The 25,420-nt window shown below is 40.7% G+C and overlaps 1 protein-coding gene and 1 long non-coding RNA gene across 5 annotated transcripts in view; one reads left to right on the top strand and one right to left on the bottom strand.

The window, feature by feature from the left end:
* The window catches only part of LOC103795564 (uncharacterized), a 35,186-nt gene extending 31,750 nt beyond the window's left edge, over window positions 1–3,436 (top strand). For 2 of the 4 annotated variants that reach the window (XR_008474203.2, XR_008474204.2), the window contains 2 exons: window positions 752–897; window positions 2,540–3,436. This is a non-coding gene — a long non-coding RNA (uncharacterized LOC103795564). Of the gene's footprint in view, window positions 1–733; window positions 898–2,539 lie in introns of all 4 variants that reach the window. The other 2 variants (XR_013520787.1, XR_013520786.1) reach the window with 2 other exon arrangements.
* The window catches only part of THSD4 (thrombospondin type 1 domain containing 4), a 672,648-nt gene that overhangs the window by 274,784 nt on the left and 372,444 nt on the right, over window positions 1–25,420 (bottom strand). The window lies entirely within an intron of this gene.

Below are 25,420 nucleotides of genomic sequence, written 5' to 3'. Positions count from 1 at the left end.
TAAAAAATTTTATTTCATTTAAATTAGTTTCTCAGAGGAGAGTCTGTATCCCAAAGGGAGCAGAAGTGAGATATTATCATATAGCACAGAAAATGAACACAAAATTTTAAGTTATATGCCAAGTAGTTTGGTGTGGTTACATCAGTTATAGAAAACTATAACTAGTATATCAAGTTAATGATTTCAGTTACTATAGTTCTTAGAGCAAGAAAAAAAGGAAATCATACTTTGTTTGAAAGCACATGTTAGTAATAGTACAGGTGGTGCACAATATGGCATAAATTATGAAGAGGGTGTGCAAATAACTAAAAGTTGAAATTATTTAAAAAAATTAGAGTCTTAGAAATACTAGACAGTGTTTTCCAATTGCATTATACTGAAGATTGGCAAATGACTTGAATTTATCACCATGGACTCAAAGAGTAAGAAAGGAGGGTAATTTTTCAATTGGCACAGAGGAGAAAGGAGGTGTGAGACTATGAGCATCTGCCAAGGAAGCTGGGATCTATGGCGTCTGAAGTCAAGCCTTGAGGTTGTTGCAGATGTGATTGGGCCACTCACCACCAACCGTCCAGCTCCTGCATTTGCTGGGTAGATGAACTGGGACAAAATGGCAATGATGATAGCCCAGGGACATCATGTAGAGTAAATAAAGTATGTTAATGTGGGCTGCAAACTGTGGAGCACCAGATACAAATGTTATTCTATTTTATTCTCTCTTCATTTCCCTTAGCTTTGTCTTCTCTTCCAGGACACCACCTGTATCCCATTTCAGTGGAGAAATGCTAACCATTCATTCAGAAATGCTAACCATGACTAAGCATTCAGCTTCCCCGTTTCCTGTGGTACATGCCCCAGAGTGTCTTCACTTGATCAAAAACCCTTGGCGGGCCCAGGGTAAGTGCTCCATTATAAAACCTAGGGCTCTGACTACAGGCTTGATTTGGGGTATTTACACAGAGCGTGTGTTCTCTCGCAAGGGGAGTAATCTTCAGGTCATTACATCTGCTGATCCTCTGAAAAAGATGCCAGGATTTTGCCAGAATGTGCCCTGAAAAATAGCCAAGGCACAAATTAACACCCACTTTCCGGCAATGGGAACCATTTCTGAAAAAGCCACTTCTGTAAAACCCGAGGCAACCTGGAACAATCCGGGAGCCAACATGTAATTTATTCACAAAGAACGTAGAATTCTGATCCGGCAGCAAAGCTGCTGGGTGTGTTTCCTTTCCCACACAAGCTACATTTCAAAGGCCTGCCACTCTTAATTTACAAGCCCAGCCCTCGAAAGGAATGCTCTACATAGCCGAAGATTTACAGAATGTCATAACTACAGACAAGGTAGAGAGATTGGGCCCTCCTCAATCCCCTTGTTTTAGAGATGGGGACACAGAGACCCAGACAGGATAAGTCAGCTCGTGATTACACAGCTACAGACAGGGGCACAGCCAGCACTGAAATCCAGGTATTCTGACCCCCTGATCACTGTCTCTGGCTCCTCCAATTTTTCTACTACATTCAAACATCAATTATGTTTTCAGATTAACATTTAAAAAGCAATGATTTTCATTTCAAACTAGCAGAATTGAAAAGGAAATTCAGGCATTGCTTGGGAGATGGAGCTAGACAACATCGAAGGTTAATTTCTAATCCCGACAGATTAGGTTTCAATGAAAAGAGGTAGCACTTAGCACAGGGACCAGAGTTAAAGTCCACCTGTTAAGGTGACACAGAATAACACATTCATTCATTGCTGGTGAGAATGTAAATTGCTAAAACCATTTAAAAAACAAAAATTGACAATACGTATTAAATTCTTTAAGGATATCTAAACCTTTTTTTTTTTTTTTTTTGAGATGGAGTTTCGCTCTTGTTACCCATGCTGGAGTGCAATGGCGCGATCTCGGCTCACCGCAACCTCCGCCTCCTGGGTTCAGGCAATTCTCTTGCCTCAGCCTCCTGAGTAACTGGGATTACAAGCACGCGCCACTATGCCCAGCTAATTTTTTGTATTTTTAGTAGAGGTTTCACCATGTTGACCAGGATGGTCTCAATCTCTTGACCTCATGATCCACCCGCCTCGGCCTCCCAAAGTGCTGGATTACAGGTGTGAGCCACCGTGCCCGGCCACCTAAACCTTTTGACCTAGAATTTCTACTTTTAGAGCTTTCCTTGAGGAAATACTGAACAAATGACCAAATGTGTTATGTCCAAGATGTTCTCTTGTAGGAGGTTAGTAGGTAGTAACTAAAAACTGCAAACAACTTAAATATGTACCAGCAGAGGTATGGTTAAACGAATTTGGATATATCCATCCATGGGATGTGATGTATCCAACAGAAATAGCCTCTGAGAGAGAGAAATGTTCACTGATATGTTGTTTAAAAGGCACATTATAAAACAGCACATATAGTATGATCCCATTTTTGTTTAAAGTTTTATTTACTGAAAAACAATAACAGATCAGAGATTATCACGGGACAATAAGATCATAGGAGATTTTAATTTTTCTTCTTATATGTATATTTTCTTTCTGCAGTGGATACATATTACATCATGAAGAGTTTTTAAAGGATCTTAAGAATAAAACAACTTTATTATTTACTCAGCAACGAAAAACAAACTATTGATTCAACACCATAGATGAATCTCAGAAACATTATGTTGATCAAAAGCAGCTAAACACACAAGAATTGATCTCTAACATTCCATTTATATGCAGCTCTAGGAGAGGTGAGACTGGTGATAAATATCCCAAGGTAGATACCAAGAAGAGAATAACTTTAATACCTCCTCTACTGGCAGGCCAGTTGGATGATGATGCTTATCTCTCCTACATCTGTCAAGCCCTCCTAATTACTCCTGCAGGTGGCCACAATGGAAACAGCCTCTTTCCATCACAGGTGCCATTATGAGCGTCATGCCCAGGACAGAAATGTGACCTTGGTGACTACTGCCCTTCCTTTCTCCTGATACCTGGCTTCCTTCTGCTCCCTGGCTGCTGTGCCTCATTCTTCCTCACTTTCCTTCTAAACTGAGAGACTGATGTAGCCAAAGGGGCCCTAGCTCTGACCTCTGTTTGCCTGAGTTCAAGCACTGGCTCATTTATTTAAGCAAGTAGGTCAATTCCCCTAAAGCAAGTAAGTCAATTTCCCTAAACTGAGGTCACTTTCTGGTTTTTATCATCATAATCCCACCTCTCCTAGAGCGGCATATAAATGGAATGTTACAGATCAATTCTTGTGTGTTTGGCTTCTTTGGTTCAATACAATGTTTCTGAGATTCATCCATGGTGTTTAATCGTTTGCTTTTTGTTGCTGAGTATATCTATTGCATGCATAAGCTACAACTGATCTATTTACCTACTGATAGATCGTTGGGTTGTTTCCAGTTTTGAGCTATTATGAATAAAGCTGCTAATAATAATCACGTTCAAGTCCTCTGTGTCTCTCTTTTGATTTCTCCCCAGTAAATACCTAGGAATGAAATTGCTGGGTCAGTTGTCCAAAGTGGTCATGCCATTTTACATGACCACCAGCAATGTGTGAGCATTTCAGTCTCTCATCCTCACCTAGGTGTTGAGAATTAAGTGTTACTAGTGGTTTTACAAGAAGGTGTTCATTCGCATTTTCCTGATGATGTTGACCACCTTCATGTAATTATTGGCCATTCATATATCTTTTTTGCAAAATGTCAATTTAAGCCTTTTGCCCATTTTATTAAGCTGTTAGTCTTATTATGAGTTCTTCCTAAAGTCTAAATGCACATCCTTTGACATATAAAGGGGTTTTAAAGACACTTTCCTAACCTACCTGAAACAGGGTGAGGAGACGATTAGATAATGCTGTGGCAGTCTATGAAACTTAAGGATAGCCTTTCCTGATAGAAATCACAATCCCGCTATTAACAAGCAACAGTAAAACTGAGGCTAAGAGCAATGCGAGGATGGCATGTCTCCTAAGTACAGAGACGACAGGAAGCTCTCAGCTCACGTCATCTTGGAAAGCCTCTAGCAGTGATGTGTGGATGTCTGGTCTCCCATGAGGTTTCTCTGATTCTGCATCTTCCTCAACTCTACTTATCAGCTTGTGTCATGATTATCATTACTGAGCCCTTGCTTAAATTTTGGATCAATTTCTTTGCTCTGATCTCTATTGCTTTCCTTATTGCTACAGCACTGGGTTTTGAGCTTCCTGCACCAAGATGTATGTTTTCATTTTCTTGTGTGACTTGCGGCTTACCCTGAGTCCTGTCTTAGTTCCAGCTTCCTTCCCGCCACCTGACTCTGACTCATGGTCTTGCTTTTATCTTCAAGGTCAAGAGGTGCTTCTTCTCTGGGCAGTTAGCATAACTTCAGGCCCTTGGTACTGTCTTGGGTCCAGCCCACTTCTTTTACTCCCTGCATGTTCCGGCTTGCTCATGACCTACAAGACCTGGTTTCTCATTCCTTAGCCTAGAGATAATATTATGAAGGATGAGGTAGATTCTGTTTCCCAGGATAAAATATTAGCTTTGGCATTTAAGGTCTTTACCAACTGACTTCTTGTCTTCTTTCCCTAACAAGTTGTAGTTGATTCACAAATAAATGTTCCAACAGGAAAACGTATTTATCTCTTTCCCCATTAAATGGGAATCAATGGGAAATTGTAACCAAGGACCAAAAGAATTGACAATATATTGCTATTTCAATGACAAGTTACTCCGAGCTAGAAGAAAGAATCTGGGCCCATGTGATTTCTGACTCATACATTCGTACATTCATTCATTTAGCATTTACTGATCACTTGCAAAGTATTGAGTTTGGAACTGAAAACATAACCCAGCTACAAAACCTTATTCTGAGGTGTTCGCCGACTGGTAAGGAAAGCCAACATAAAGAACTTTCCTTCCACAATATAAGTGCTACAGTGCAGGCACAAGGTGCCACAGGAATTCAGGGGAGAAGCGGAATGTGTATTTCTGGAAGCCATCAGGATATTGACAGTGATGCTGATGTTTCACTGGAAAAGCAGTATTTGAATGGTGCATGTGTTAAAGGATAGGTGGGAATATGACAGAAAGATGAGGAAGACAGGGAACAGTAGAAACAAAAACATGTTTCTCCAAACGCTTCACCTCCCAAGATGCTAAGAATGACTTGGCTACAGAAATCATACCCAAGTTATGCTGGGATGGAGTATCTCCCACTGCATTATTATTTGAGGTGAATACGAGGAGGAGAATATTGGTAAAAACCAAGCCACAGATCATCTCAATCCTAGAGCACCCCATACCATTCCTTCTTAACGCAGCCAGTTTGATTGACTAAACTTTGTGCCTTGCCCACTAGCTCTGTGAAAGCAAAGCCTGGGTCTGTTTTGCTGTTTGCTATCATCCTAAAACCTGTGACTGTGGCACTTGTTATTTGTTAAAGAGTTGGGTGCATGAAGCCCTGAATACTGGATCGGGGAGAAGGGCACAGTCTCTGAAGGCAAGTCACTCGCCCTGGGTGGGAGGGCATTCTATACCTTGATTTCTAGCTTTCCATTGCTAGCTGTGTTTGCATTTTGTTTCTTTCTCTGCATATGCAGAATCATTTAAACCACTACAATTTGAAGGTGATCTTAGAATATTTTGTGCCTGTTTGAGAAAGGACTTTGGGAGAAATTCTTTTGTAATAGGAAATTTTAAACAGCATTTTCCTAGGACTGAATTATACTACTTTTACTTACAGAGGCTGCTCTTAGGGGAAAGGAGCCCTATGTAGAAATCTGACCCTGAACAGTGTAAAGGTATTTGACATCTAACTGAGCATGAAAATGGTGAGATACAATCACCCCAGCTGTCAGTTGGAAACTATGCCACAAAAGCAATGATAGAGTAAGTGAGTTCTATAATTTCTGAAAAAATAACTAAAAGGGAACTTGCTGTTTTCTTGCAAAACTGCATCCCAGAGCAAATGTACCAGCAGAATGGGCCTCAACAGAATGTGGATGGACAGAGAGCAAACAGCAGTGTGACATCAGGGAATTGCAAATCAACCCCACAATGAAATACTACTTCATACCTACTAGGACAACTATAATCGAATAGACAGACAATAACAAATGTTGTGAGGGTGTAGAGAAATCAGAACCCTCCTACACTGCCGATGAGAATGTTAAATGGTGCATCTGCTTTAGGAAACAGCCTGGCAGTTACAAAAAGTTAGAGTTACCTTACATACATGCACACATCAACTCACACATAAACACCCATAGCATTGGTCTGAATGTTTGTGTTACCCCAAAATTCATATGTTGAAACCTAATCCCCAATGTGATAATGTTAAGAAGAAGGGTGATTAAGTCATAAGAGTTCCCCATGAACGGGATGAATGACTTTATAAAAGAGGCCACAGGGAGTTTGTTTGCCCCCTTCACCATGTGAAGATGCAGCAAGAAAGCATCATCTATGAAGCAGAGACTGATCCCTCACCAGACACTGAATATGCTCACTCCCTGATCTTGGACTTCCAGACCCCAGAACTGTGAGCAATAAATTTCTGTTGTCAATTACACAGTCTATGGGACTTTTGTTATAGCAGCCTGAACAGACTAAGCCAAAAGCCAGAAGTAGAAACAACTGAAATTACCATGAGCTGGTGAGTAGATAAAAAATGTATATCCATACAATGGAATCTTATTTTTTCATAAAAGGCATTAGGTATTGTTATGTGCTATGACATAGGTGAGCCTTGAAAATCCTATGCTAAGTGAAAGAAGCCGGTCAGAAAAGACCATACACTACTCCATTTATGTACAATATCCAGAGTAGGCAAATCTATAGAGACAAAGCAGATTAGCAGTTACCCAGTGCTAGGGTTTGGGAGTAATTGCTAATAGGTTCAGACTTCCTGTGTGAGGTAATGAAAATGTTATAAAATTAATAGTGGTGAAGGTTGCCTAACTTTGGGAATATAGCAAAAATCACTGAATTGTACACATTCAATAAATGAATTGTATGGTATGTGAATTACATTGCAATAAAATTGTTATTTAAAAAATAGCAGCCCAGGTGGATTACAGAAGAGAAGCAGGCACAAAGTTCAGTTACAAAGGGAGATCCAGATAGTCCTGAGACTTGCCACTCCCCAGGGGAGGGGAGGTGGGGCTCACAGCAACATCAGAACCACTCTTGTATTTTAGCTGTCCTTTACTGCACATATGTGAGTGCATATGTAAATGTAAGTTAACTCTTAGGAAACTATTGGTCTGTGCTGTCTAATAATCACGAGCCATATGTGACTATTTAAATTCAAATGATTGAAATAAAATTTAAAATTCAGCTTCCCATTTGCCCTAGCCACATTTCAAATGCTCAACAGCCACATGTGGTTCATGTGTGCAACCATACCATGCAGATATAGAATATTGCCATCATCTCAGAAAGGGCCTATCAGACAGCAAGTCTCACGTGGCTGGCCACTGTGGGCTCAATCACTTTCTACCAATCCTTTTTGCTACCTCCTAAGGCTAGAGTTAAAAGAACTCTTTCAAATATTGTTGCAGCTAAGAAACCTGTGTCCTGACCAGGCAAAGAAGCAGGTCCCTGTAAAAACCAGAGTTACAACAAGGCCTACTCTCGTGTGGGTGTGTCAGTCAACACATACGCGGTTGCTCTGTCCTGCTGGGATACTAGATGCTTTTTATTTCTTTTAAGAAAAAAGAAAAAGAAAAGGAATTCTAGTATTGTTTTTATAATACTGGTGGAATAATAAACAATTGTTTAATGTTCTGAGTGGCAAGATTAAGCCCCTAGGGGAATAGGAGAGAAGATAAATCAATATTTACCAGTAGTTCTTATCCTATGTTAAATATTAGCTTAAACTTCAAAACCCATGGTTTTTGTTGCTGCCTCGCCTTAAGCCCAGATTTCACTGGTCTTTTGCTCTTGTGGAGAAATAATCATTTCAGAAGCAGTGGGAAATATTTGAACCATGTCCATTATATATGTTTTACTGTCGTCTTTAATAGTTATTGTAAACGCAGGGGTCACAGGGAAACACTGCCTGCCTGAAAGGTTCAACCTTTGCAATGCAGCATAAATCTCAGTGGGAGTCAACCAGTACTACCCATAAAGCTGTACAGTGAGCAAAATTAAGGGTAATTTGCTAGCATTTTTGAGAAAATCTGTGAGCTACACTGGAGGTTTTGTATTTCACAGATTTGCATTAACCCTCGAAACATTGGAAGTTGCTGCCAGGCCTGTGCAGACATCATTGGAACCTCCACACCAAAGAACACATTAGGCACAGAATTTGCTGTGTATTCAGCCTGGGCAGTTTACCCCCTCATTTCTTAGCTGCTGGGATAACAACAAAACTGGGTCTCCAGAGAAGCCAGAGAAAGCTCTCTGTAGGGGATGTGGAGCCAAAAAAGTAGGTCATTATGTAACATTGCCTAGATGGCCCAAACAGCAGATTGTTCACTGCATATTAAAATATTCATGTATATCACCCTCCCTAGGGTCTCCAATAAAGATCCTTTATAAACACATACTGAATAAAATCCCCGACACCGTCTCTGTGGGGGATGTGTATTAAATACCAAGCTTTTCTTATCGATGCTAAAGCTAAGCCCTGAGAGGTGAAATAACTTGCTTTAAATCACAGTGCGCCAGGAGGAGCCCAGGTGCGCTGGCATCTGAACCTGCTTTGTAAAACCTCATTATAATTGTATAAAATATGACAAAAAATACAATCATGATACAAAGAATTTGGGAAGTTAAGGGGTTATTTAATCAAAGTCACTTAAATGATTTATGGTTGGAAGGATCAAAGAATTAATGTTACAAAATTAAGCAAAAGCCAAAACAAAAGCAGTGGGAGGGGGGAAATTGGTTTTCCCACATTTTAATTCTTTTGTGAAAATGAACTCAACAAGTGCTTAAATATTTTGCAATGAAAGTAAATCTTTTTCCTTTTTCCTGGGAGGAAGGAAAAACAACAAAGATCTGTGGTGTTCAATTCAGAGAGAACACCTTGGCCTTTGAAAAGTCTCCTAATCCTCCCACCTTTATTCCCAACTTTAGCTGTAGCAGGGGAGAGAATCTATTATTCCTTCTTCAGGCCTCTAAACCAAATCTGAGAGAGGCTGGTGGAGACATCCCCAAATTCTGCCTCACTCCAATACCAAATGCCTGTTCAAACATCCCTCAAGACCAGCCTGGTTACCAGTTCCACACAAAAGCTATGAACAGTCCAACTCTCTTCCCTCTTCCTCCTTGTTCTGTTTTCCATTATTTGGTGCCCTTTCCATTTGATTGGCTCTGCTGAAGAGAGAAGCCATATTTCTTTTATCTTGCTCTGCACTCAGACTTCTCCTCTTGATCTTTATAGCAAAACATCTTTGTCTCATCACCAAACACAAGCTCACTCATCCTCTTGTACAAAACATCACTCGACCACACCGACAAACACAAGCTCACCCATCCTCTTATACAAGAGCCTAGCATGTAGCAATACTGTTACATTCAAATGAAAAGAATGATTCTACTTCTTTTATGGCAACCTGAGGTCAATAACGAGACTTTTAATCATCCTTCACAATGCCAAAGACTCTACTTGCTGTTTTTAAGCACAAGGTTTATCCCCAGATTACAAGTGAGTTAAGGTCTGTAGAGACCATGGTCCATAACAGAACATGAGGCTGGGCTGCGAAGAAAACCTGGTTTGTCTTCAGGTCCATCTCATGCTTATTCCTAATCCAGGCAGGGGCACTGCCACATCTCCCTGCTGCTCGCTCCCATGCTGTATTCGGGTCACAATGCAGACATCCTCTTCATGCAAAGACCTCCCTGATCACAGTATCTAGAAGAGCCCATCCATGCCTTCTTTCTCTCTAGCCCGTTTCTCCTATTCAGCTTTTCTTCAGAGAAGCTATGGTCACTGATATTCTATGTCTGTGCGTTAATGATCAACCTCCCCCACTGGAATATAAGCTCCATGAGGGCAGGCACTTTTGCCTTGTGTGCAGCTGCATCCTCAGTGCCTAGTATAGATTTGTCCTTTCAGTAGGCACTCAATAAATACTTAATATAAGTGAAGGACGAACAAACAGCTGTCATTCACCGGGACAACATTGACTGAGTACCAAGTCATAATAAAACCTACCAATTACTCAGTGTTCACTAGACGCTAGACGCTGTGCCAAGTGCTAGTGGCTAGCACGCTGGGTGTTCTATCAATGCAACAGCTTTCTACCAATGGGCAAAGTTTTGTTTTTAATCAAAAGATGTCTCTTGCCCCAGTAGAGCAGCGACACACAGCTCTACGGTCAATCATTACCTCCTCTTCAGTCCAGCATGAAAACCTTCTGACTTCTGCCAATATGGTTATTAGAATGATTCCTACTGTATTCATTGCATTTTTAAGAGTATCTACAATATTTATGTCCTAGAGCCTGCTGGAGAAAAAAATCCTTTTTAAAGCCAATAAAACACTACAATAACCAGATTTAAAAGTTTTCATCATTCAATCTAAATAAACCAGTTGTGCAGCTTGGTAGAGAAATCCTCCAAATAGGTAACATGGTAAACTTTCCCGGGGAAAGTAGCTTCAGACTGAACATCTACCTAGGATTTACCACTTTTAAAAATGAAGAGTCCATTTAAGGTTCTCTATCAATTTCATATCAGATGCTTTCTACTGCCTGGAGGATACAGTATGGTGAAAGCAGCTGATAAAATATGTGGGATTTGGGGTCCAACAGACCCAGGTTTGGTTTCTAGCTCCGCCACTAGCTGTGTAAAGTTATGTTAGATGCATTACTTCTTGAAGTCGAAATGTTCTTGCTGCTCATCTACCACCGTGTAACTAACAAACATATAATCGTTATTTGGTCAGGGGCTGATTTTACTCCACTTACTTACAAGCTAATGAGTTAACCTATCATGGTTTCATGGTTACTAGCAGAGTCCTGGATAAGGAGACAAAGGACTTTATTACTCATGGCACAGTAAGTAGCATGGATGTCAGTATTCGCAATTGGTTCCCCTTGTCTCCAAGTCCACGGGGACAATGCAGAGAGGTCCAGACGGACACTGCATGTGCAGTGTGTTTGCCATGCAGCAGAGGAACACTGAGCTTGCGAATGCATTGCTTTTATAGCAAGCAGTAAACAAGCTTCTTCTTCATTCTGGATGGAGGACTTCCCTCATTTCTAAATGTTGCTTACTGAAAGCACAGGCCTGAAAAAATGGGTGAGATGAAGGAGATCATGGCCTCATAGTCTGGTCATACCCAACATGACATGTAGGAGTGTGAGTAAACCCACAGAGGACTGTTTCCAATAATAAGATTAAATTACCCCCCACCCCGCCCAGTTCCTGTAACTTGGTATCTCAAGATTCCACCTGCCTCCTCCCTCTTTCTCTCAGAAAGACTTCCTTTTTTGAAGAAAAAAAAAATCCATCCTTTTATTTTTCTTTTTGCATCATACTCAAAGAATTCTAAAATTTTTGAGCTGGGAGGCATTTTTCAAACCAAGCAGTTGTAAAATTTTAGGCAGCTATTAAAACTTACACAGAATTTTAATCATGTTTATAATATCTAAAAATACATTATATATACACGATACTTTTCTGTGTTTTACAAATTCTACACTGAAAATGTATCTCACTTCTCAAAAGAAAAATGAAATGCTCTAGTTCACCCCTTTACTTTGCAGATGAGGAAGTGAGAAGCATACAGGTTAAATGACCTCCTGCAACCACTCACCCGCTCCAGCAGGCCCTTTGCAAAGCTGGCAATGAAAGGCACAGCCTCTGAATTTTCAGTGGTATGACTTTGGCCCTCGCCTCTGGGGATTTGGGAGGGACAGCAGGGCAGGGCTGGGTAAGGAGGATCTGGCCAAGGTAACCATGACCGTCTGAACTTGGGGAAGAAGCCCTTTGCATTTAATGACTGTTGGCAGCTGGACTCAGGTTGCCCTGCCCATTACTATAACTGGCACGGGGGAGAAGATGAATTCCCTTAGGCCTGGGCTTCTTATGGTAAGCCACTCATTGTTCAAAGTTGGCAGCCGAGTGAGATGTGGCTTAATCCTGGGCAAAACAAAGCCCTGAGACTCCAGTAAGCAGAGCTGAGGTTGGGCTCTGGCACAAGCTCCTGAAGGACTGGCTTCAACATGAGCTATCTGAATTACTTGTCTAGACAATTCCCCATTTCACTGGATCATTAAGTGGTCCTCCTGCCCCCTTAGCAATGTTCATAACTCATGTAAGCATCTTTCTCAATCACACACTTCTCTTTTTCCTTCACTATTATTTTCGAATTACATTACTGCATCATTGTACTTTTTATTTTATTTTTTGGTAGTGATGACTTTGCTATTCCCTAATTGCAGGAGAAGAACCCAACACAAGTTAGTAGAAGATCTAATCAGGGAACTGGTTAATTTAGCTCAGCTGAGTTAGAATGAACCCCTTGGAGCTTCAAGTCCTGCAGTATAATTCTGGTCCTGCTTCCGGGGGGAGGATATGTGGCTTTCTGAAACCTGTCAAAGACAACTTGAAGTAACATTCCAACACCAAGCCCAAGCTTTTCTCCAGGCACAAAGAATATGGAGTCCAAAGATTTGGTCTTTGCCTTCCTGGAGCGTCAGGTGTAGAGGGAGGCAGATGAGGTTCAAGGTGGCAATGTGGGGAGGTAGCTGCTAGAAACTGCCTGACTACTCCCCTCCTCTCTTCAGCCCACATCTTTCAAACTTTGGGACAATACGGGGAAGTGTCCTCAGCTAACATACCAGAAGGAAGAGATCTGAGCACGGCTGAAAGAAAAACATAGAACTAAGTACAGGCCTTTCAATATACTTCCTGAAAAATCTTGTGTTCTACAAAACAGTGCCCTAAAAATAGTGGTTTATGAGAGAACTAAGAGCCAACCACTCAAAACCTATGCAGCCTTTTAACCAAAAGTCAGGAAGACCCATAATTGGTTCCGGGGATATAATTTGACACCCCAAGTAAGAAACTCAGAACTCTGTAGTCTGTCTCAGGGAATATTAAAAACATACGACATCAAAAAAGTGGCACGCTGGCTTGCAGGTGCTGTAGCAAGGTGGTGAGGCAGAGCTCTGAACCAGAGGGGCAGCCATTAAAGGCAAACAGGAGGAAGCACAACCAACCACAGTCCTGGAGCTTCAGCAGTCTCCCCTAGGGGTAGCTCCTGAGAGTTTTGGGTTTTGTGCTCTGTGTGTGTGTGTGTGTGTGTGTGTGTGTGTGTGTGTGTCCTACTGAAGTTTTAAATTCTACTCCCACTATTCCACTTCCCCCTGCCTAGGAAAACTTATGAATGAACCCAATAAATTCCAAGGTACACTGACATCATTCTACACTTTACTAGTTATTTGTGAACTAAGCAATGTCATAATACAAGTTGTAACAGAACAGGCTGCACCTCACAGGGCAGTGAGCCTGAAACACAAACCCTATGGAGCCGGTGGAAGGGTCCTGGCATGGCAGTAGTAGCCTTGGGCCAGTTCAGACCAGGAAAGACAACCTGCTCTTCAGGCCGCCATAAGCGGTGGAAATGGAATTGTGGGATACAATGGGATCATCTGAGCCTTCATGCAAGTTGAAAACTAAATGTGTTGTTTTGTGTGAATTACATGGATTTCTATAACCTTGTGTTGACATTCTTGTATCTCATTGGATGTGTGTGTGGGGCACTTGTGCTGGAGGGGACTAAAGCTTTGACAAGACAGGCCACCTGTAAACAACCTGGTCTTGGTTGGCATGGGGCTTACGGGGTGGAACTAATCTCTGGAGACAAATTCCCTGTCTCTGTACCATGCTGATGGCAAGTGCCTCTTGAAAGCACATGGGAAAGGGAAAGTAAGAATCAGTACAATCCAATGCTTAATTAACCCTGGGCAGAGGTTGGAGGGAGAGGCTGAAACAGATCACTCATCCTGATGGCTAATGCATTGTTCTAAACTCATCACGGCGCACAACCTAAATTACAGAAGGAAAAAAACCAAAAAACACAAATCTGGAGGCAAAAGATATTTGACTCCCAAGATCTAGATCAGCAAAAGCACAGATGGGAGTTAAGGAACAACACGGCCATAAACTCAGCAGACCATAAACTCCTTATGGGCAAGGACAACTCCTGACACCATGCCCGAACACAGAGGGTGCACGAGCAATTATTTCTGAGTGAAAGAAAACATTCAGTATGACATTGTGGGCACGAACCACATTTAGAAAACATGTTCGTGTGTTTTTTTCCCCCTCAAAATAAACAAACCACCATTTTGCCACTTTACAAAATTACAAAAACGTTTTCAAGGATTTCTTGTCATTTTTCAAATTCCTTCTTTGTTTGCTTCTGGAAACAAAACAACTGGATCTTCTGCTGATACAAAGAAAACAGGCCCACTTTCTATTATTCTTAGACCTCATTAAGCCTGAGCTGATAGCTATTAATCACTTGGGTATTGCCAAGTGCTTCTGACACTTGCCAAAGTATAGGACTTTCCTGTTGCAAGATCAGGTAACTGTAGTATTTGGCATTTCATTACTATTTGCCTTACCTATTTGAAGCGTATTTTTCCATCTATGTTTCTGTTCCCACACAAACTTGAACCACTTAAATTTCCTCTACTTTTGCAAAATTTTATTTTAAAGTTGGAAACCTGATTTTTTTAACTTTTGCTTTTGACCACTGCTTTTCCATTTTTACATTTGCTATTTTAATCACAAATTTTGCCCTTGTTTGATTTGGCTGTCTCTTTTTGGCTGCCATTTTTAAAAATCCCATCTTTTTTTTTTTTTTTAATTTCACTTTAAGTTCTGGGGTACACGTGCAGAACACGTAGGTTTGTTACATAGGTATACACGTGCCATGATGGTTTGCTGCATCCATCACCTCATCATCTACATTAGATATTTCTCCTAATGCTATCCCTCCCCTATCCCCCCACCCCCTGCTATCCCCTCCCCTAACCCCCCCACCCCCAACAGACCCCGGTGTCCATCTTGTTCTTTTTCTATATCTAATTTTGCATTTCAGCTCTTCAATTTTCTTCCCCAAACTCTAAGAAAGCCTTTTTCAAGTACATGTCTGTTTCATTCACTCTCTTAGACAATATTGAAACAGATACTCAAGAAACCTCTGTACAGAAAGTGATTGTTTGTACTAAAGCAAAAGAGACGTAATTGTGGAGACAAGGTCTCAGCGAAGATGAGAAGGTATGGGGTTCTTGGCATTTCGGAAAAGAATCTCTCCATACCACCTATGTAATCCTGCAAGGACGGGGAGGTAATCGTAAGGATGGGAATCTGTGGGGGTAAAGGCAAGAACTATGCTCAAGAAAATTCATCAAGGTGAATATTCTGGTACTGACATGTTGATGTCATGTGGCTATCATGTGCTCCTGAAACGATGGGATAAGGGCACTTCACCTTCATAGTATTCTTCCCTCAAACCCATAGTCCCAGTCTAACAATGAAAAACATCTGAAAAACTTATTTTGAGGGACACATATCTGACCACACTCTTCAAAACTGTCAAGGGCATGAAATACAGGGAAGGGTGAGAAACTATGACAGAGCAGAAGAGACTAAGGAGACATGATGTCTCAATGTAATGTTGAGTCCTGGATGGGCTCCTGAAATTAAAAAAGGATGGTAATGGAAAAACTGCTCAAATCCAAAGAAAGCCTAGAATCTGGTCAATAGAAATATATCAGTGTTGGTTTCTTAGTTTTGACAAACGTACCCTAGTAATACAAGACGTCAACATTAGGGGACACTGAAACTTGCTAAGGGGTACAGGAACTCTCTCTACTATCTTTGCAACTTTTCTGCAAATCTTGTTACTTCAAAATCAAAAGGTTTTTAATAAAATTAATACAAATAATGAAGTATTCTCAAACTCCTTGTATTTGCGCTTTAACCGCTGGCTCCATTTTCCGTCTTTTCTCCACCTTGTATAATTACTTGTAATACTTTGTTTCTAATATGAATGCGTGGCTTTAGTGTTTATGCTTCTGAAATGGTTTCTTCAAGGTCACCTGATTTCATAAAGAGGTCCTTTGTTTGTCAATTCTTCTCCATAAAATCAACAGTCGTGACTATTTTCACCTTTAATTATCTCAGCTTCCTTAACCCCACATGCATACATTCCATTCATTCCCTCATGCATTTGTTCAACATATATTCAGAGCCCTGGCATAGGCCAGACCCGGAGCAACCCCTCACGACCTGCTGGTGATTTGGAGTCCCTGCCCTCAAGTCATCAAGATAAAGAAAGGTGAAATTCTGCATGGCTTGATCATCACGAAACAGGGACATGTCTCAGGGGCCTTGCTGAATCTCAAAGTATGACTTGTTATTGGAAAAGCCTTCACTTTCCACTCTTTTCCACCTCTCCTTTCCCTCCCCAAGCTAGGACCATGCTATGTTCCCTTGAAATCATTATGTACTGAATAACTGAGTCCCACAGACTGACTGTGTGAAGACTGTGCCAGTATGGACTGATTCTTCATGGTCAATTGAGTAAGGAAATTAGAGCACAGAAAAAGGTTCCATTATCCTGTTTTTTTTTTGTATGTGATTTTCATCTTTCGAAAAAGTTAGGAGGGTTGGCTCCAGGAGTGGATTCAGTGCCTCTTTTGACTTCACTATGAATGCCTCAATGCATACTGGCCCTACAGCCAATACATCAGGCCACCAACCCTGGAGAGTGACATTCCCAGGGAGAGGGGTTGGGAGGTCTGTAGAAAGGTATAACCCAGGCCCCATTTGCTGAAGATGCAACATAGCCTGGGGACTGTGAAGGCTCCCTGAGTGTGTGGAAGGCAGGGTGGCCTCAAACTTGGTCCTAGACAGGCTAATACAATTCTGTTGGTCAATGCTTTCCCAGCATGCTGTAATGATGAGACACTTGTTAGGTTTTTTTCCATTTGTGGACTGGACAGACTCCTAAAGGGTGGGTTGGGAATCCCAAGGTGGAACAGCTCCATGCTAAGGTGAGGTCATGAGGCTTTGACCATGGGGTGTTGGGGACAATGGGAAGGTGCGTTGTGGACTTGAGTCAAGGTGGAAATGCTCGCTGAGGAATAAAATCCCTTTTGTCCTTGCTGTGGCCTATAGTGCTGTGATCTGACTCCTGCCTACCCCTCTGACCTTCTTCCCTACCACCCTCCGAGCATTTTCCATGCTTCATCAATGCTGGTCCTCTTTCTATTCCTCAACTATGCCAAGATCGTTCTCAACGTCTTTAGAGCTGCTGTTCCCACTGTCTGGAAGGGTCTTTCCAATAGATCTTCACAAGGCTTCATGTTAAACCACAGCTCAAATGTGTCCTCAGAGGGGCCTTCTCTGCCACCAATCTAAAACTGTCCTTCAGTCACTATCACAGGAACCTATCTGGGTGGTTCTCAAACTTTCCTGGTGGATGGCACCCTATGGAATTGGTACACTGTGCTGTTTTGAACTGTATTTAAGTTCTTTCAACTTACATTATATAATTCAACTGTATTTAAGTTCAGTCCACTGCAAATTCCCTGAGTAGGATGACAGATTCTCATGTGGCACCTGGCACACACGAGGGCTGAACTAACAGCACATTTAGTGTTAGTTCTGAAGACTATTATTTTAGCCATTTGTCAGAAAGACCTCATTTATAAAATAATTTGTTTTCTCCCTCCAATTCTCACTTAAGACATTTCCTACCTTTATTCTCCCTAAAGATGTACAGGAGCCTGACATGATCTTCTGTATAAGATCTTCTGCTTCTATTCAGCATGTATTCCATCTATAGACTACATTATGATCTGATACGGTATTTTTCAAGTCAGCTGTTTGGCCTCTTTTATGTTCCAATGCTTTAATCATCTGCGTCTGCTCCCAGCTGCCTCTCAACGTTCTTTCATTTCTCTAACTTGTGAAGCATAATATTTGATACGTTACTATTGCGCACAGTTCATTTAAAATTGGAAGATTTTCAGCAGATTTTATAATTGTTAAAACATCCTTAGTATTTGCTGCTGGATAAAATATTGTGTTTCTTTTCTTCTGTGATCCATGATAATCTCTAAATTGTTTTCTACCATAAAAGTTCGCAAAGAAGCACGCCCATTATTTTCATTCACTTCTCCATCCTAATTTTGATTAACTTTAGTATTTGTAGTTAATTTCCATGGCACAAGGTAAATGTTGAGAGGTGTTTTTAAGTGCTTTCTGGGCTGACCCTATATTATATACAAGCATCTCTAACCGGATCCAATACCTAGATGCACAAACTTGCCCTGATTGTACTCCATTCCTTTCAGTAACTATATCAACTCTAACGACCATGCTATTTATCCCTGTACAATGGGGCTCTAATTAAGGTCCAGTTCCCACAAATGTTCTGGAATTTTATGAAAATATTTCTCTATGAGATCAGTATTGTGGATTAGTTTTACTTTATTCCTAAAATCAATCAATGTCAAAGGCCTCATTCTCAGTTTTATATTTAAACATGTTCCACATTCCTGGGCAGATCTTAAACATAGTTAAATAGGTGTGTTCTCTGCATGATTTGTTCCTTCTTTGGCAGCAGAAATTATGTAACACACACTAAATAGAGGAGGCAGAGATGGAAAAGAGAAGTCAAAGATGACTCAATGACACCAAAATCAAAATTAGGGTGGAGGAATGAATAGAAACAATGGGTGTGCTTCTTTGTGAGCTTTTATGGTAGAAAATGGTAGAAAACAAGTTGGAGGTCATGACAGATCATAGATGAGAAGGAACACAATATTTTATCCCAAAGTGGGAAGACTTATTTGCATTTTTAAATTCAAATCTACCTTCATACATTAGCTGTTCAAAAGATACAAGGTTTAATGAATTAAGTCAGAGTACACTAGATTATTCCATCAACACAGCCTTGCCATGTTGAAATACCTTCTTCAAAGGATCTTGGCATTACCTAGCCCTGGCACGTAGGTAGTAATCAGTTCACATTGGCAGAATGGGAAAATACCAGCACGGAGGAGAAAAGAACGGAGGAGAGATTGAGAATGAGAATGAGAATGAGAATGAATAGAACACAGCCTTGGAAATCAGATAAACCAACTTGAGGCATATCCAGCTTCTGCCAGGTACTAGTTGTATGACCTTTGATAATTGAAGTTATTAAATGTGAGTCTCAGTTTCTTTCTTTGCAAAATAAGAATACCAACACTACCATTGAGTTTATACTGAGAATAATCATATATGGATGTGTGATGCACTAGAATAGCTGAATATGTGTGAATTGTTTTGCCTCTTTCTGCCTTATCTAAAAGAAAAATACACAGCTTTGGTGGATTTTTTCCCCCACACTAATCACCAACAACAATCTTCTTGTTATATATAAAGAATTGTGCTAGATGGAAAGACATATCATGTTCATAGACTGGAAGACTTATTATTTTTAGAATATTTGTGCTCTCCAAAGCAATCTAAAAAGTCAATGTAATCTTTATCAAAATATCAATGGTATTGCTTTGCAGAAATAGCAAAAACAAGTCTAAAATTCACATGGAACCACAAAGAACCCTGAATAGCCAAAATGATCTTGAGAAAGAAGAACAAAGATGGAAGCCTCATACTTCCTGAATTAAAAACATATTGCAATGCTACAGTAATCAGAACAATGTGGTACTGGCATAAAATAGACATATAGACCAATGGACCACAAGAGAGAGACCAAGAATAAATTCTCACATGTGGAGTCAAATGATCTTCCACAAGGATGCCAAGATTACACAATGGGGAAAGAACAGTCTCTTCAACAAACGATACTGGGAAAACTGTATTTCCAAATGCAAAATAATGAAGTTAGACTCTTACCTTATACTATATACAAAAATTAACTGAAATGGATTAAAGATCTGAACTAGAAAGCTCTTAGAAGAAACCTTACTGGAAAAGCTTCATGACATTAGATTTGGCAATCATCTCTTGGATATGACACCAATAGCGCAGACAGTAAAAACAAAAATAGACAAATGGTATTTCATCAGACTTAAAACTTCTGCTCAGCAATGGCAACAATCAACAGAGGAAAAAGACAACCCATGGAATGGGGGAAAATATTTGCAACCTATATATCTGAGGAGGGATTAATATCCAGAATATATGAAAAACTGTTACAACAACAAATCTAATTTAAAAATGGGCACAGGACGTGAACAGACATTTCTTCAAAGAACATATACAAATGCTAATAAGTGCATGATAAGATGTTCAAAATTAATAATTATCAGAGAAATACAAGCAAAAACCACAGCGAAATATCACCTTAGACCTGGCATGGTGGTTACCATCAAAAAACAGGTAATAACAAGTGCTGGGGAGGATGTGGAGAAATTGGAAGCCTTGTACACTGTTAGTGGTAATGCAAAATGGTGCGGCTGCAATGGCAAACAGTAAGGTGCTTCCTCAAAAATTAAAAATGGAATTATCACAGGATCCGACAATTCCGCCTCTGGGTATCTATCCAAAAGAACTGAAAACAAGACTCTGAATATTTTTAGAATATTCTCTTTTGCATACCTGTGGTCGCTGCAACATGACTCACAATACCTAAAATGTGAACTCAACTGTCTACCCATAGATGAATGGATAAAGTGGCATATTCATCCAATGGAATGAGTATTTTAGCATTTGTAGCATATGATGGGATTTCCTTCTTTTTCCATCCAATGGAATATTATTCATCATTAGATAAAAGAAGGAAATCCCATCATATGCTACAAATTCACCATCTGCTTTTAACTCGATTTTTGTCGCTTGTATTGGAAGCACTATGATACAGTCTGTGTGGTTCCAGTTATATGAGGTATTTAAAGCAGCCAAACTGTTAGAAATGGAGAGTGGAACAGTAGTTCCTAGGGGCTCAGAGAAGGTAGAAAAAAGGAGTTATTCAATGGGAACAGAGTGTCAGTTTTGTAAAATGGAAGAGTTCGAGGGATCTTTTGCACAACAATGTGTATATACAATAATTAACACTATTGTACTACATACTTAAAAATTAAGATGGTCAATTTTATGTTATGTGTTTTTAACCACAATTTAAAAAAGTTGTGCCAAGCACCTAAAACATCTAAACATGGTCTTCAAATTGCTTAGAAGATAAATGTATGAAAAATATAGTACATGGTATCCTATGTGGCATGGCAAATATTTGCTGGGGAAAATATGTGCTTCAAAAAACTCAGTGTTTGTGAGACTGCTGCTCCTTTGGTAGACAAAACAAGAAGAGAGAGGCTTCCTCCTGGGCCTTGAAGGAAGGAACAAACTTAGAAGGAGGTGCTGTTGGCAGAGAGGAGAGCATTAAGCAAACTACAATGAGAGGACAGCAACTGGGGACCAGGAGTTGCATCAATTAGACCAGAGTGAAGGGTTTGTGTTTGGAAATAACGAGAGACAAGGTGGGAAAGGTAGGACTCATCTGATCAATGCCATGATACAGAGCTTAGAATTGATTTGTCATCCATTCAATACTAATGAGTGTTCTTGAGCTTGGCACTTAGATGACTCACCCAAGGTCACCTTGCAAGACTGACGTGTGTCAGGTGTGGTGGGACCTGTGATACCTTTAATAACTGTAATCCCAGCACTCTGGGAGGTCAAGACAGGTGGATTGCTTGAGTTCAGGAGTTCAAGACCAGCCTGGGCAATATGGCAAAACCCAATCTCTAAAAAGAAGACAATATATATATATATATATATATATATACACAAAAACAAAAAACCATCTCTACAAAAAAAAAAAAAAATTCGATGTGGTGGTATGTGCTTGCCGTCCCAGCTACTTGCGGGGCTGAGGTGGGAAGACACTTTGAGCCCAGGAGGTTGAGGCTGTGGTGAGCCATGCTCATGTCACTGCTCTCCAGCCTGGGTGACAAAGTGAGACCCTGTCTCAGGAAAAAAAAAAAAAAAAAGATGAACAGATTAACCTGGCTATCGTGTGCAGGATCTATGCAGAAGGCAGAAACCAGAGGGCAGCAAGGATAAATACTGCAGTGTCCAGGAGCCAGTGGTGAAGCCTGCATGGAGGGTGGGCATGAGAGTGGAGGAAGGTACGATTCTAGACTGACAGAAGCTATGATTCTGTAAGGAGGTCAAGAGTATTAGGAGAGGCAGCCATGGGATCTGTATTTAAAAAGCAGAAAAACAATAAAGCGCTGTTTCCTAACCACTATCAGCAAGACATTATCAACATCCAAGCACAACTGGGGTGAAAAAATGCAAAATATTTTAAAACACATTTCAGGCACTTTACACAGCAGGAATGTTTTGTGGATTTCCACTTGCAATGGACCCTAATATGTTAACATTTAATTAGGCGAGAAATAATCAGCTTTCTCAAGAGGCATGAGTTGTTCCCTTCTTAAAGCATGATAAATTATAATACTATATGGATTATTCCCATGGACTCTTTCTGATTAGAATGTGTCACAAAAATTTAATATTGTTTTGAGGAATACAATCCAAACAGCAGTGTTCCTGTTGGTCAAAAGTTACTTAATCATTAAAATTTGAGTATTAGATTTCTATCACCAACCCATGTTGGCTTCATGCCACGCCAGTTAGGATATGCGCCTGAATCATTATGAGAATCACCTATAACCCACCCTTCTCTTGTCATTTTAACTCAAAGATATTTAATTCCTTACTTTGAAAATCCTATTGGCATACACCAGACATTCTATCTGTAAATGATATGACGTTGATCCTAAAGCAATATTTTAATTCAAACCCATTTATTTTTCTTTCTTTCTTTCTTTTTTTTTTTTTTTTGAGACGGAGTTTCGCTCTTGTTACCCAGGCTGGAGTGCAATGGCATGATCTCGGCTCACCGCAACTTCCGCCTCCTGGGATCAGGCAATTCTCCTGCCTCAGCCTCCTGAGTAGCTGGGATTACAGGCACGCACCACCATGCCCAGCTAAGTTTTTGTATTTTTAGTAGAGATGGGGTTTCACCTTGTTGACCAGTATGGTCTCGATCTCTTGACCTCGTGATCCACCTACCTTGGCCTCCCAAAGTGCTGGGATTACAGGCGTGAGCCACCGCGCCTGGCCCAAACCCATTTATTTTTCTGACCAATGACATTTAAAATACATCATGAAAAATCTTTACAACCCAACAGTTATATTCAATGTCTGAAAACTTTATGTCGATAAACAGAAAAAAAAAAAAAAAAAGAATTCTAACAGAGACTACAGTGGTCTGGGGATCTATACAACCCAGTGACACTAGCCCGGCAAGTAATGCTTTTCCCCAGGGAAGGTTGATCTTAAAAGATTAAACCCTACCTCTGCAGAAGGGACTCCTTGAACAAAGAAGTAGGTATGATGGAATAAATTACAATATATGTTTGTATATTATTTATACATGTGTGTGTATATATATTATTTTACACACGTTTACCTCTCTCTTTTTTTGAAATGGAGCCCTGCTCTGTCACCAATGCTCTTGGCTCACTGCAACCTCCGCCTTTCAGGCTCAAGTGATCTCCTGCCTAAGCTCCCTGAGTAGCTGGGGCTTCAGGCATGCGCCACCACACCCAGCTAACTTTTGTATTTTTAGTAGAGATGGGGTTTTGCTACATTGTCCAGGTTGGTCTCGAACTCCTGACCTCAAGTGATCTCCCTGCATCGGCCTCCCAGAGTGCTCGGATAGAAGGCGTGAGCCACCGGCCACACCTGGCCACATATATACCTGACAGACACATAGCAATATCCCCCTCCTCTTCTTAAAACCACATTTTAGAAAACATTCAAGTTTGTATAACTGTATTATTATCACAGAAAGGTTTTGGGCACAACAATTTCAGAATCTGCACAACATCCTTCATTTTGCAAAATACTCTTTGGAGGCTGGACTGCAATGGCAGTGCTGGTGTTCTCGCTTCTTGGATGTTGAAGCCTGCGGCGTGCCCAATATTCATGTATTTCCTTTTCTCTGGCTGGTAATTAATTCATCATCCTGCTCAGAGCCCAAAGCTTCCAGCCAATGCTCCTGGAGTGGTTTCTCTCATTTTCAGCTGCCACCACCCCTGTGGCATGGCTCCTATCTCCTTTCCAGTTTTAGCTAAAATGGAGGGAGGAGCCATGCCACAGTCTTCCTTTCTTTAATATTGCTTATGGTAGAAACTGAGTCACTTCCTCATATTCATTCTCCCCTTCTTCCTAAGGACAGACCCCAGTTTTATTCCAAGCATCACTGTGCCTGGGACTATCATTTCGACCCTTTCTTGTATTTAGAGGTGTCCAATGAGATGTCAGTAGAAGCTATGAGGTAAATTTCTGGGAAAGGTCCTTAAGAGGGGAACAGGCAGTAGCATACTTTTTGCCTTTCTCCTCTTTCTTCACGTTGCTGCCTGGAATGTGGTTCTGTTGACAGGAGCTCCAGCAGCCACCTTGGGCCTGGAGGCAACCTGGATGAAAGTTGCATGCTGGGAGTGACAGAACAAAAAGACTGAGGAACTTAGGATCCACATTGCCTATACACAGACTTGTTTCAAGTGAAAGAACCAAGTAAACCACCTTTGGGACTATAGGCCATGCTTATCTTGGAATCTTGTTTATGAAGCTGATTCTAAATGTCAATAACATAATACTTCATCCCAACTGCTTTCTATTGTACACTAAATCAGCTCATAGTATGAAAGATTAATTTTGCTGTGCCATGAAGAAATATTAGCACGCAAAAGCTGTAGTTCAAGTAAGTGACAGGTACAATTACACATCCTTAAATGATCTCAGTTCAGCTCAAAGAACATCTCAGCTTCTACTGACATCTCATTGGATACTTCTAGATATAAGATTTACATAGAACAAGTGATATTCCAAAGTGATCTGGCACTTAAGAAACCAAAGGATGGTATCTAGTTAATTCCATCCCTTCCTCTAAGGGAGAAGCTTCTGCTTCCAGGCAGACCAGTGCCTGTGCTGGTGGTTTACTGTGTAGGGAAGTGATTGGTATGAACTCTAGCTGCCACTCCAGAATGTAAGCAGAAGACTCTGTCCTGAACATTTCCAAAGCCTGAAGTTCTAACCAGTCTCTCCAGTGACTCTACCATGGGCTTAAATGAGATGCATGGTCTTTTCCAGCAGGGAAGCCTCATGGAGTTAAGTAAAAACCAAAGGGCAGGGTGCTTGGGAGAGTTCCTGGGGACAGTGACATGTGTTTATAAAACAGTTTCTACCTTGGATCAAGCATTTTGAGACTCTCCTCCACAGCCCACATGGGAGGTTTCTAAATCCAAATTCCTTTATGTTACAAAGATAACAATATTGACCCTCATTTTAATCCTTTACAGTGTCTGCAGTCTGCAATTTTCATGACCCAGCAGAATTTGAGCAGGTCCTATTTGGCTTGCCAGGTATCGGATGCCCTGAGCACAGGGAAGAA

The sequence above is a fragment of the Callithrix jacchus genome, chromosome 8 (assembly GCF_049354715.1).
Source record: "Callithrix jacchus isolate 240 chromosome 8, calJac240_pri, whole genome shotgun sequence".
In the NCBI taxonomy this organism is placed as follows: Eukaryota; Metazoa; Chordata; class Mammalia; order Primates; family Cebidae; genus Callithrix; species Callithrix jacchus.
Note: the sequence above shows the minus strand (reverse complement) of the source record. Positions and strands in the feature narration are given on the sequence as shown.